Below are 13,369 nucleotides of genomic sequence, written 5' to 3' on the forward strand. Positions count from 1 at the left end.
GAACAAGAAATAGTCTTAAAAGTGAAATGGGAAAAATTAAAATTTTAAATGCATGGAAAATTATGAATCATAAAAGTTGGATATCCCTTTCCTGGAGCTTTATAAAGTAAGAATCAATGGAGGCCTAGATATGGCCGGTGTCTGTGAAAGATGCACAGAAGTGTATATACCCTATCTATACACATACAGTATATATTCATGTAGTGACGTATACATAGGTCCATAATCCCTCTTCCCAAATTTTTAGGTTCAGAGGTGTTCTTTAATATTTAGATAACATGGCCTATATCTACTCTATAATAAGATACATGAATATTTCTGTAATTAAATATATTATTATTCATAATGAGTGGGAGAAAGTAAAGGCAATAAATAAATAGCCTTGTGACATTTCAGGTCAGATTTTGTTGCCTAATGAATTTTGGTACCAAATTTATAAAGAAAACTTAAGGTTTTCAGGGCTGTTTAGATTTTGGAATTGAGTATAAGGGGATGTAGATCCATGTGTACCTATTTATAAAACAAAACAAAAGTCTTACAAAACAAGCTTTACCCTTACTATGTTTAATCACTTTGATTATTCTGTTCTATTTCATATTTTAAAAATGTTAGCCATTACCTGCTAAATTGATTTCAGGACACACTGAGTCACAACTGTAGTTTGAAAAATCTTGGTCTGGGAGTCTATGCAGTCTTTGTTCCAGGACCTCACTTGAGAGTACTATTGAGTTAAGAGTTTTAGAAGTGTTTATTTACTATTACAACTTTACAATAAAAATTATCCTCAGCACTGAAATATAGCTCTTTATATTTTTGAATACCTTTTTAACTATCTCCTTTAAGTTGTATACATAATTGTTATGTTAGTAGATAAATGTGTAGTTTCTTCTTTGTTTTAGAGCTCAGGTACACAGAATAGGTTTAACAGTATTAATGATGACATGCTCTTATCATTGGCCCTTTCAAGGCCCTCTTATTTTATTTTAAAAATAATATGATGAACACCCTTGAAACCCCCACCCAAACTAAGAACTAGAGCATTACTAATAGTTAATAATTTTTAACTTATGTGCTTCTGTTCCCCATTCCCTAGCTGTCTTCCTAGAGAGGTAATGCCTTTCCTTAATTCTGTGTTTCTCATCCCTTGCTTTTTTCTTCTTCTTTTTAAAAAAGTTTTTATTTTGAAATACTTTCAAACTTACAAGACAGTTACAAAAATAATAACAAACTCCAAACAGACAACTCCAACATACCGCCTCCCCCTAGATACCCTGGACCACCAATTTTAACATTTTGCCACGTTTGCTGTATCATTCTATCTATCCATCTCTTTATACATCATTCTATCAGACCATTTTCTGAACACTTGAGTGTGGGTTGTGTGCATCATCTTCCTTGAACCCTTAATACTGCCATGTACATTTCCTAAGAACAAGGCTATTCACTTTTGTGTCCACCTTGAGTACAGTCACCAAGTTCAGGGAATTTAACATTGATATAAAACTTGCAGTCTGTGTTCCATTTTTTTCTTATGTCCCTGTAATGTACTTTTGAGCCTTTTCCTCCTCCCTTGTTAGATACTGTCCAGGATCTTGGATTGCCTTTAATTGTCATTGTCTCTTTTAGTTGCTTTTTTCCTTTTTATTTTAATCATGGGAACATACATGCAACATAAATTCTCCCATTTCACCCACTTCTAAGTATACTATTCAGTGAAATTAATCACATTTGCTATCTTGCAGTACCCTTAGCACGTTCCAGAACTAAAACTTTCCCATCTCCCCAAACAGAAACCCTATACCCATTTTGCATTAATTTTCCATTCTCCCTGTCCCCCAGCCCTGGCAACTTGTGCTCTAATTTCTGTCTTTGTAGTTAACATGGGGCTTAAATTTAACATCCTAAATCTGTAACAATCTCATTTGCTTTGATACCAAGTTAACTTCAATAGTATATACAAGCTATGTTCCTATACCCTCCATCTCCCTTCATTTATATAGTTGTTGTCACAAATTGCATGTTTATACACTGAACCCAAACCACTGATTTACCCTTAATTTTATGCATTTGCCTTTTAGATTGTGTACAAAGTAAAAAGTGGAGTTACAAACCAAAAATAAATAGTACTGGCATTTATATTTACCCAGTTCATTATCCTTACTGGAGACCTTTATTTCTTCACACAGCTTCAATATATTGTCCATTATCCTTTCCTTTCAACCTGCAGAACTCTCTTCAGCATCTCTTGTAGAGCCAGTCTAGTGGTTTTGAACTCCTTCAGCTTTTGTTTATCTGGGAATGTCTTAATCGCTTTCCCTCATTTTTGAAAGACATATAGAATTCTTGGTGGGCAGTTTTTTGCTTTCAGCACTTTAAATATGTCCTTCCACTGCCTTCTTGCATCCATGGTTTCCAGTGAGAAATGAGCATGACACTATGCTTACTGGCGTTCTCATGTACATGACAGTATGCTTCTGTCTTGTGGCTGGCTTTCAGGATTCTCTGTTTATCTTTGGCATTTGGCAGTTTCATTATAATAAACTGTAGCATGGGACTGTTTGGGTTTATCCTGTTTGAAGTTTATTGAGCATCTTGGATGTGTATATTCATGTCTTCTGTTACATTTGGGAAGTTGTCAGCCATTATTTATTTGAATAGGCTCCCACAATGTGTGTCTTGGTATGCCTGATGGTGTTCCACAGGTTCCTCGGGCTCTGTTCACTTTTCTTCATTCTTTCTTCCTTCTGTTTCAAAGACAGGGTGATATCAATTGTCTTATCTTCAAGTTTGTTGATTCCTTCTACTACCAGCTTCAATATGCTGTTAAACCCCTCTAGGAAATTTATCTTTAGGAAATTTTTAATTTTTTTTACTGTGGTCTTTAGCTTTGTGTAGTTTCATGATTTCCATCACTGTTGATATTCTCTTTGTGTTCATCTGTAATTTTCCTGATTTCTTTCAGTTCTTCACCATGTTCCCTTTAGCTCTTTGAGCATACTAGCACCTTTTTTTTTTTTTTTTAAGTCTTTTGTGTGTCAAGTCTGGTCTGCCTCATTGATGGTTTCTAATGCTTTGATTTTCTCTGTTGCCTTGACTGTTGTTTCCTGTTTCTTTGTATATTTTGTAATCGTTTGTTGAAACCTGGGCATATCGATATTTTAATAGAATTTAGACTCTAAGGCATCGTTTTCTTAAGCTGTGTTCAGCTAGTGTTGTGACAGTGCTTTCTCTGAATGCCAGGAGCTAAAATAAAAAGGAGAAAAAAAAAAAAAAAGAAAACACCTCTCCCAGCTTTGCAGATTGACCTCCTTCAGGGCATTCCCATACAAAGAATTAAGAGACTATCACCAGGCCACAGTATAGGAGTCTCCCTTATCCTTTCTGTGCATGTCTCTTGTTTTAGGCATTTGTGTGTGTTCCTAGGAATGCTCATGTTTACACAGATATAAATGTCCCCTCTTCCCTAGGACATAATTTCTTCACAGTCCTGGTACTGCACTATGAGTTCTACAACCAGCAGTTCCTTGCTCCAGACAGCACAATTGACTACTCTCCCACAGCGTTCTGTAGGAGAGCTCTATGAACTGCCTCTTAAACTAACAGCACAACTTCCAGGTGGTCACCCAGTCCCTCAGGCCACCACCAGACACATTGACTCATACATACATGCTCCCAGCATGTACATGAAGATTACTCTGCTCCCTCTGGAACTGGGAACAAGGATCTGCATTGGAGGCATGGTCTGGCTCTATTCTGAGCCAGTGAAAGGTGGGGAAGGGGCCAGCCAAGGCACCACTAAATCCTTCTGCTTTCAAGAGGCCTTTTTCTTGACCCCTGCCTTTGCCCTATTACTGCAATCCTTTAGCTGTTTTCTGGGGTTTTGAGAAGGATATTTCTGCCAGTTCTTGCTTGTTGTTCAAAGCTGCTGTCGGGGGATGGAGTCCTAAATCATCTCACTCTACCATCTTGATTAGAGAGGGGGCCTATCCCTTGCCTTTTTTTTAAAAGCAATTTTATTGAAATATATTCACATACCATACCATCATCCAAAGTGTATAATCAGTTGTTCATAGTACCATCATGTAGTTGTGCATTCATCACCACAATCAATTTTTTGAACATTTTCATTACTCCAAAAAATAAGAATAAAAATAAAAATAAAAAAGAACACCCAAAACATCTCATACTACTTTTTCCCCCGTTATTCATTTACTTTTTATCCCTCTTTTTTCTACTCATTTGTCCATACACTGGGTAAAGGTAGTATGAGTGAGCCACAAGGTTTTCACAATCACACAGTCACACCATATAAGCTATATAGTTATATGATCGTCTTCAAGAATCAAGGGTACTGGATTACAGTTCAGCAGTTTCAGGTGTTTTTCTAGCTATTCTATTACTCTAAAAACTAAAAAGGTATTTATATAATGCAGAAGAATAACCTGCAGAATGACCTCTCAACACTATTTGAGATCTCTCAGCACTAAACCTTTATTTGTTTAATTTCTCTTCCCCCTTTTGATCAGGAAGTGTTTCCCAATTCCATGATGCTGGGTCCGGGCTCATTCCTGGGAGTCATGTTGTTACCCGACCAAGGCGGTGGATTCTTTTGCCCAAGGCACTCAAATGACCAATTCCTGAGACAACAGGGTTTCAAAGAGAGAAAGAGTTTATTGCTAGATGTGAAGCAGGAGAATAGATGGCCTGTTGGTCCAAAATCTGTCTCCCTGAACAGAAATTCTGATAGTTTTATAGCATCAAAAGATGGGCAGATTTTAGGATAATGAGTACAATGGCCCCAGATGATGTAATTAGAAATTATCTAATTGTTGAGCATGCACAGATTGATTACATGCTTAGTCATAGAACTTAAGAAAATGAAGGCCTTAACATGATGATGGGCATGATTTTTAGTATTATAATGAGGTATAGGTGACTTGTAGGTTGAAGTCTAAGCAACTGCACATGTCAGGCAGGCCCATTTTGGTTAGATACAGCTTTAGTTATCAAGATAACTTTGGACTTGGGGTGGGTTATTCTGGGCTGACCCACGACCATTCATTAATTAACATTAGGGGCTGTCTTTAGTGATCATAAGATTCTAAAGTAGAAAAACTGGATAAATGGGTACAAGTGAAGGTTAGTCACAAGATTTTTACAATCACAAAGGCACAAGGTAAGGGCTATACAGTCATTATCAGAGATTAAGGCAGCTGGATTACAGTTCAGGTCAGATATTTCCCTCTGTCTACTATAATATACCAGAAAGTAAAAAGGAATATCTGTATAATGATTCAGTAGTCATCATCAGTCCTTAAATCCTAACTTCTTGGTTACAATGTCCCATGTTGCCAGGGAGATTTACACCCCTGGGAGTCATGTGCCACGTAGTGGGGAGGGCAATGAGTTTACCAGCCTAGTGGGCTTAGAGAGAGAGAGAGAGGGGCCACATTTGAGCAACAAGGAGGTTCTCTGGGGGAGACTCTTAGGCACCATTATAAGTAGGCTCAGCCTCTCCTTTTCAGTAACAGACTTCATAAGGGTAAGCCCCAAGATTGAGGACTTGGCCTACTACAGTGGTAGTCCCTAATGTTTGCAAAAATTTCTGGAGTTCCCTGGGTGGGGAAGTTTAATGTTTCCACATTTTTCTCTAGGCCCTCAAGGGGGCTTTGCAAATACTTTTTATTCTCTGCCCAAATTATTCTGGGATGTATTGGGGTATGCCAGTTTTAATGTATTATGTCCCTCAGAAAAAGTGTTTCCATGGAGATGAGACCCACCCAACTGTAGGTGATAAGTCCAATTAGATAATTTCCATGGAGGCGTGGCCCCGTCCATTCAGCATGGACCTTGATTAGTTTGCTAGAGCACTATAGAAGCTCAGACAGAAGGAGCGAGCTTGCTACAGCCAAGAGGGACACTTTGAAGAATGCACAGGAGCTGAGAGAGTAGCTGCAGCTGAGAGAGACATTTTGAAGATGGCCATTGGAAGCTGATGTAGACATTTTGGAGAATGCCATTTTGAAACACAACCTAGGAGCAAGCAGATGCCAGCCATGTGCCTTCCCAGCTAACAGAGGTTTTCCAGATGTCATTGGTCATCCTCTAGTGAAGGTACCCGATTGTCGATGCGTTACCTTGGACACTTTATGGCCTTGAAGACTTTAACTGTGTAACTGAATAAACCCCCTTTTATAAAAGCCAATCCATTTCTGGTGTTTTGCATTCCGGCAGCATTAGCAAACCGGAACACGGGGTTTCACACTAACCTGTACAAACCAACCAAATCTCATCCCTATTCCAGGTTCCATGTAATTATGGTGTTTGAATAAACTGACCATACAAGTTAAATTATATAGCATGCTACAGAAAGTATAAATTTTCTACCAAATAAACAACATCTCTTCCTTTGGTCTCACACAGTCCCTTGCCTTTTAAAAAATAGTTTTATCAGATATATGTGGCCTAAATAATATTTACATATTTTGAACTTTGTAGAGGGTAGTATATTGTATGTTGTTTTTTGGTACTTGCTTTTTTAACTCAGCATTGTATTACTAAAAGTCATGTTATGGTATTGAGCTGGGATTTATTCCTTTTCATGACTATATGATGTTCCATTGATTAATATACAACAATTTATCTACTCTTCTGTTGATTTTTTCCTTGGGTTTTTCCCCTGATTTTTTGTTATTATTAACAGTGCGGGCATGTGAGAGTGTCTATAAGGCAGTGTTTCTCAGTCTTTTTTTTTTTTTTTTTCATTATTGCCTCCCTATGGAGCCTTTTAAGATATTTCCCCCTAATTGTTCCTCTTCCAATGAAATTTTAATACCACAGATATTCTGTATATCTCTTTATGTAGTGACTATATGCCTTATATATAAAAAGAGTAAGATTTTTTTCATTCTCCCCAACCAATTTCACCCTCCTGGGGATGATATCACCCCCATTCAGAATGCATGCTCTAGGGTATACGTGTAGCAGGGGAACTGCTGTGTCATAAGGTTTGTAAAGATTCAGTTTTAAACATAGTGCTGAATTATTTTCCACAGTGGTTGTACCCACCTGCCATGTGTAAAAATTTCTGTTGATCCACATCCTCTCCAGTACTTGGTAATATCTGACTTCTTAATTTTTTTGCAGTTGAATCGTATCTTCAGCTATAACTTGTATTTTTCTTGCTAATGAGATAAGCACCTCTTCATATATTTATTGGACATACATGTTTCTTCTTTTATGAAATGTCTGTTTATTGCTTTTACCCATTTTCTTGTTTGTCCATTTATGGATTTTTTGTTTTAATATATTGTTACTAATTCATTGTTTTATCTATATAAATATAATTTTAATATGGTTAAGTGTGTCTGTGTTTTCTTTTTTGGTTAGTGTATTTTGTATCTTAAATACCTCTCTACTCCAGTGTCTGAAAAAAGTATATTCACGGCTATTTTTGTTTAAAAGTTTAAAATTTTGTTTTTGTCATTTAAGACCTTAATCCATCTGGAGTTGATTTCTGAGTATGATATGAGTGTAGGAATCCAATTTTTCCCATATATATAAGTGTTTTTTTCCCCAGTTTTACATATTGAATAGTCTCTCCTATCCCCGATTTAGACTTTCTGTTAGTTTTAACAAAGTCACAGTATCGTGGCAAGTTAATATGTCATAGATAATTGAATCAACCATCTAACCATCTTTTTGTATTATTCAGGTGGTTCTGAAATTTAAATAATATTGTGATCATCTTAGCTTTTTAAATTATTTTAAGAAAATATTTCTAAACTGGGATTATTTGGCTCGAGATTATGGTTTGCATCTCTTGTATACCATCAGTTGTCTTCCATAAAAGTGGAAAACAGTTTGCAAAGCCATGAAAAAGTATGAGTATATCTGTTTTCTTGAACCATCCCAGCACTGAGCTCTATAAATTTTCTCTTTTTTTGAATTTGGAAATTCTAAAATAATTCCTCATTTTAATTTTTTCTACCTTGTACTCCTTTAAGTATTAACAAAGTTGTATCTTTATTTCAAATGCTCTTTTGCTATTGGTGTGCCCTCCTTTCTAAACCATCTGTTTGGTTCAAACTTGTGAAATATTATCGATTATTTGTTATATAAATGCAGAAGTAGCAGTAGCCTGAAAGTAAAGTCTTATTACCTTAGAATCCTTATCTTGTACTTACTAGTGAGTTGGTTGCTCTATCTTTGGGAACAGATAATATTTTGAATAGTTTCCTACCATCCTCATTCTGATAAATGTTTTAAGTAGAAGTTTGTATTTAATGCAAAGTCTCACACTTCAGAATTCTATTTAGTATTATTTAATTTCCAGCAGATACTATGATGAGGATTTGGATCCAAATATAACACTGGGATAAAAAAATTAATCTTTGACTTCTTAAATCACTCTGAATAAATTTTCCCTGTTTTGTAAATTTCTTAGAAGTCTGATTTTATATTTTAAAATGTCATAGCCTATTTTAGTTGCCACCATATGGATTCTTAAGGGTTTAATTATTTTTTTAGATGAACCATTTAGACCAGACAATGTGGAATTTACCCCCCCTCCCCCAAAAGGATAAATCTTTATTTTTCTGATTATGAAATACATGGCTCATTGGTTAAAAGAAAAATTTTTTGATGTGGACACTTATAAAGTAATAATTAACTTTTACTGAATGCTTACTTTGTGTTTTAACTTATTTAATTCTTATATCACTCCAATGAGGTAGTACTATTACTGACTCCATTTTGTAGATCTAGAAACTTTGTCCTAGAGAATTTCAGGTCTTTCTTAAGGTAATAGTGACAGAGCTAAGATATTACTTATTACTTATAATCTCATCCCTTGGAGGTTATCAGTATAAAGAAACTAGAGTATATATCTACAGTGTTTCAAAATGGGTGTGTGTTTCTTTACAAAAATGGAGTTGTACTATATCCGCTGCTTGTAACTTGCGATTTTTTAGTTAATGTGTGTTCATTATCTTTCACTGTCAGTACATATGGCTCCTCATTTTTTTCTCTCATCTTTTTTTAAGTGTTCTTTTTTATGGATTACCAAACAGAAGAAAATTTAGATTAATACCAGTTTTTTTGTGTTGTTATAAAGGCTTCAGTGAACATTTTACATACATTTTTACATATTTAACCACTTATTTCCTCAGGATAAATTATTGTAAGTGAATTTGTTAGAGTCAAAGTGTATACGTATCTAAAATTTTGATACATATTGCTAACTATCCCTCTAAAAAGTTAGTTCACGTTTACACTCTTATGAGCAGGCTGTTTCATCAGTCTCATCAGCCTTGATTTGTTATTCATGTTTTGAATCATATTCATGTTGTTATTTAGTGTTTTTCTTATAACTGATGAGCTTGAGCATGTTTTCATGTTTATTGACAATTTGTTTCTTTTTAAATTTTTCTTTTCGTTTGTGTGATCCATTTTTCTATCAAAGTGTTTCTCTCTTATTGATTTATAAGACTTGTTAAGAATATCATTAGGAATATGTTACCACTATATAGCAAAAAATAAATCAGTTGCCTGTGTTTGTATGGATCTTCTTCTGGAAGTTTTGTTCTGTTCCACTAATCTATATATCAATCTCTGATAATATTACACTGTCTTAGTTAACCTACCTCTATTGTAAGTATTAAAATTGGGTAGAGTGCAATACTAGTGATCAATAAGAGGGAGGGTAAGGAGTATAGGATGTGTGGGGTCTTATTTTCCTTTTCTGGAGTAATGCAAATGTTCTAAAAATGATCATGGTGATGAATACACAAATATGTGATGATATTATGAACCATTGATTGTATACTTTGGATGGATTTTATGGTGTGTGAATATATCTCAATAAAATAACATTTAAAACAAACAAAAAGAATATGTTACCAGCATTTTCCCCAATTTATAATCTGTTCAGCTCTTTGGTGTCATAACCACTTTGTTTTTAAATTTTCATTGAATTTTTAAATACAATATGATATATATTATTACATATTATATGATATGTATCATATTATCTATTATACATAATAAGATAAAATAATTTGTTTTCAAATAGCTGTTTGTCCTGGCAATATTATTAACTAATCCATCCTTTCCCACTAATTTGGGGTAACACCATTATCTTATATTAAATTCCCATATGCAGGTGGGTTTATTTCTGGATTACTGTTCTGTTTCATTGATCTAGCTGAGTAGACCAACACATGCACTCTTTTATTTATTGTAGAACCTTATATTAAAGTTTGCTATCTTGTAAGACAAGCTTCCCCACATTCTTTTGTTTTTAAATTTTGACTATTTTTGCACTTTTATTATTCTACATGCACTTTTGTGTCTTCATGCAAATTTTTTTACTGATACATAACATATATACTGAAAATGAACTTTGCTTTATAACTAGATTTCTTTTAAATTATAAAAGCAATTATATAGGAATTCAAGGAGAAATCTCTTACTCCTTGCCTTAGATACTCCAGTGCCATTCCCCAAAGGCAATTACTTTTTCTAAATTATAAATCTTTTGAGAGGATTTTTTTAAAAAAAGAATCATCTTCACTTTTTCATTACATGAACTTTGGAGTCATTTTGTCAAGTCCTGGGAAATAAAGCACTCTAGGATTTTATTTGGATACGTTGGATTTATAAAGTAATTTAGCCAGAACTAACATCTTTACAATGTTTTCTTCTCCCAGCCACAAATGCTATGCCTCTTTTGAAAATGCTTTTCTAATGTTTTTCAATAATGTTTTTTAAAAAATATTTTTTCATTTATCGTACATGTTTCTTAGAAAGTTTATTCCTATGTTAAAGATATATATATACACACACACACAGAGTGTGTATACACATATTAAATCAAATTTTTATTATACATTATGCTGATTTTTATTTGTATTTTTCATATTTGACTTTCATAATTTAAAATACTGCTATAATCAGAAAAAATTTCATTGTAGGATATTTTGGACAACTCAGAGAAATATATATTAATAAATATTGCCTTTAATATTATCATGCAGAAATAACCACTGTTGACATTTTGGTGTATGACATTTATTTCTAGATGTTGTTCAACGTGACCTTAATTATGTTTATGCAAATTCAGTGTACAGAAGGTTCTAATAACTTTTATTTGTTTTACAAACACTTTTAATTACTGAATAATAGGCTTTGTTTACCATAATTTATTTAACCATTTCTATATTATTGGATATTTGTTTTTTCCCACCTGATAGGATTTCAGTAAATATCTTTATATCCGAATCTTTGTTTACTCATCAAATAATTTGCATAAGTAGATTTCTAGAAGTAGAATTAGTGGAACAAAGGGTATAAAAAAATCTAAATGAGGTCTAAAAAAAAACAATGTAAAGTATTGTAGAATTAAAATACGAAGAATAAAGTTAAAACAACTCATAATCCCACTTATCAGATATGAGTGCTATTAAATTTTTGATATAATTCTTTTTAGTTTTTTCTACCTGTGCTATATATGTGTGTGTATAATTTTTTAAACAAAATTAAGATTGTCTATAGTTTTGATCCAGTGTAGTTTAAGATCATATTGTAAGCACTTTCCAAAGTTGTAAAAATTCTTTGAACTCTTCCTTTTAAAGTTATATAATAGTTTATTATAAGCTATATCATATATCATTTTTTTTACCACTACCATTTTCTGACATAAATATCCTTTCTAGTTTTAAAGTATTATTTCTTACTATCAAAAATAAAGGTGCAATAAATATTCTGCTTTATAAATCTTTTTGTTTCTCCCCAGTAGATTCCTTAGGATATTGTCTCAGAAATGGAATTATTGATGAAAGAGTATGCATGTTTTTAAGGATATGTAATGCCAGGTGCTCATTAGACAGTGTTAACAACTTACAGTCCCATCAACAGTATTTGAGGGTGCTATACAGTCATTTCAGTGGGCTAGCCTGCGTCTGTAGCTCTTTGCTCTGAGGAAGCAGATGTAATGGCTTCCCCTTTTTATCATTTTGTATTCACTATGAAAGTGGAAATACAGGTTTCTCCAGATTTTTTTTTTATTTTAGTAACATATTCAACCTAAAATTTCCCCTTTTAACTACATTTCACATATATAATTCAGTGCTGTTAATTACATTCATAATGTTGTGCTACCAGCACCTCCATCCATTACCAAAACTTCACAATCAATCCAAATAGAAATTCTGCACAATTTAAGCATTTACTCTCCATTCCTTACCCCCAACCCAGCCCCTGGTAATCTGTTTTCTAGATTCTGACTCTATGAGTTTGCTTTTTCTAATTATTTCATATCACTGAGATCATGCAATATTTGTTCTTTTGTGTCTGGCTTATTTCACTCAACATGATGTCTTCAAAGTCATCTATATTGTTGCATGAATAAGAACTTCATTCTTTTTTAATGCAGAATAATATTCCATTGTATGTATGTATCACATTTTGTTTATCCATTCATGGGTTGAGTTGCTTCTATCTTTTGGCAATTGTGAATGATGCTGCTATAAACATTGGTGTGCAAATATTTGTTGGAGTCCCTGCTTTCTGTTCTTTTGGGCATGTACCTAGTAGTGGGATGGCCAAGTCATATGGTAATTCCATACTTGGCTTTCTGAGGAACTGCCACACTGCCTTTCACAGCAGCTATACCATACTTACATTCCCACCAGCAATGAATGAGTATTCCTGTTTCTCCACATCCTCTCCAAACACTTGTTATTTCCTGTTTTTCTTTTTTAATAGTAACCATTCTAGTGGGTGTGAAATGGTATCTCATTGTGGTTTTGATTTGCATATCCTTAATAGCTAATGATCATCTTTTCATGTGCTTTATAGCCATTTGTATATCCTCTTTGGAGAAGTGTCTATGTGAGTCTTTTGCCTATTTTTAAATTAGGTTGTTTTGTCTTTTTATTGTTGAATTATAGGATATCTTTATATATTCTGGATATTAAACCCTTATTGGATACGTGGTTTCCAAATATTTTCTCCTATCGAGTAGGTTGTCTTCACTTTCATGATAAAGTCCTTAGATGCACAATAGCTTTTAATTTTGATGAGGTCCCGTTTATCTATTTTTTTCTTTTGTTGCTTGTGCTTTGGGTGTAAAGTCTAAGAATATTAACCATTGCCTAACACAAGGTCCTGAAGATGCTTTCCTACATTTTCTTCTAGAAGTTTCATAGTCCTAGGTCTTATATTTAGGTCTTTGATCCATTTTGAGTTAATTTTTGTTTATGATGTGAAATAGGGGTCCTCCTTCATTCTTTTGCATATGGATATCCAGTTCTCCCAGCATCATTTGTTGAAGTCTGTTCTTTCCCAATTGAGTGGACTTGGCAACATT

At 33.9% G+C, this 13,369-nt stretch overlaps 1 protein-coding gene across 2 annotated transcripts in view; it reads left to right on the forward strand.

Moving 5' to 3' along the window:
- The window catches only part of PTPN9 (protein tyrosine phosphatase non-receptor type 9), a 104,518-nt gene that overhangs the window by 51,635 nt on the left and 39,514 nt on the right, over positions 1–13,369 (forward strand). The gene's annotated exons all lie outside the window — the stretch shown is intronic.

Source organism: Choloepus didactylus, chromosome 4, assembly GCF_015220235.1.
Source record: "Choloepus didactylus isolate mChoDid1 chromosome 4, mChoDid1.pri, whole genome shotgun sequence".
NCBI classification, from domain to species: domain Eukaryota; kingdom Metazoa; phylum Chordata; class Mammalia; order Pilosa; family Megalonychidae; genus Choloepus; species Choloepus didactylus.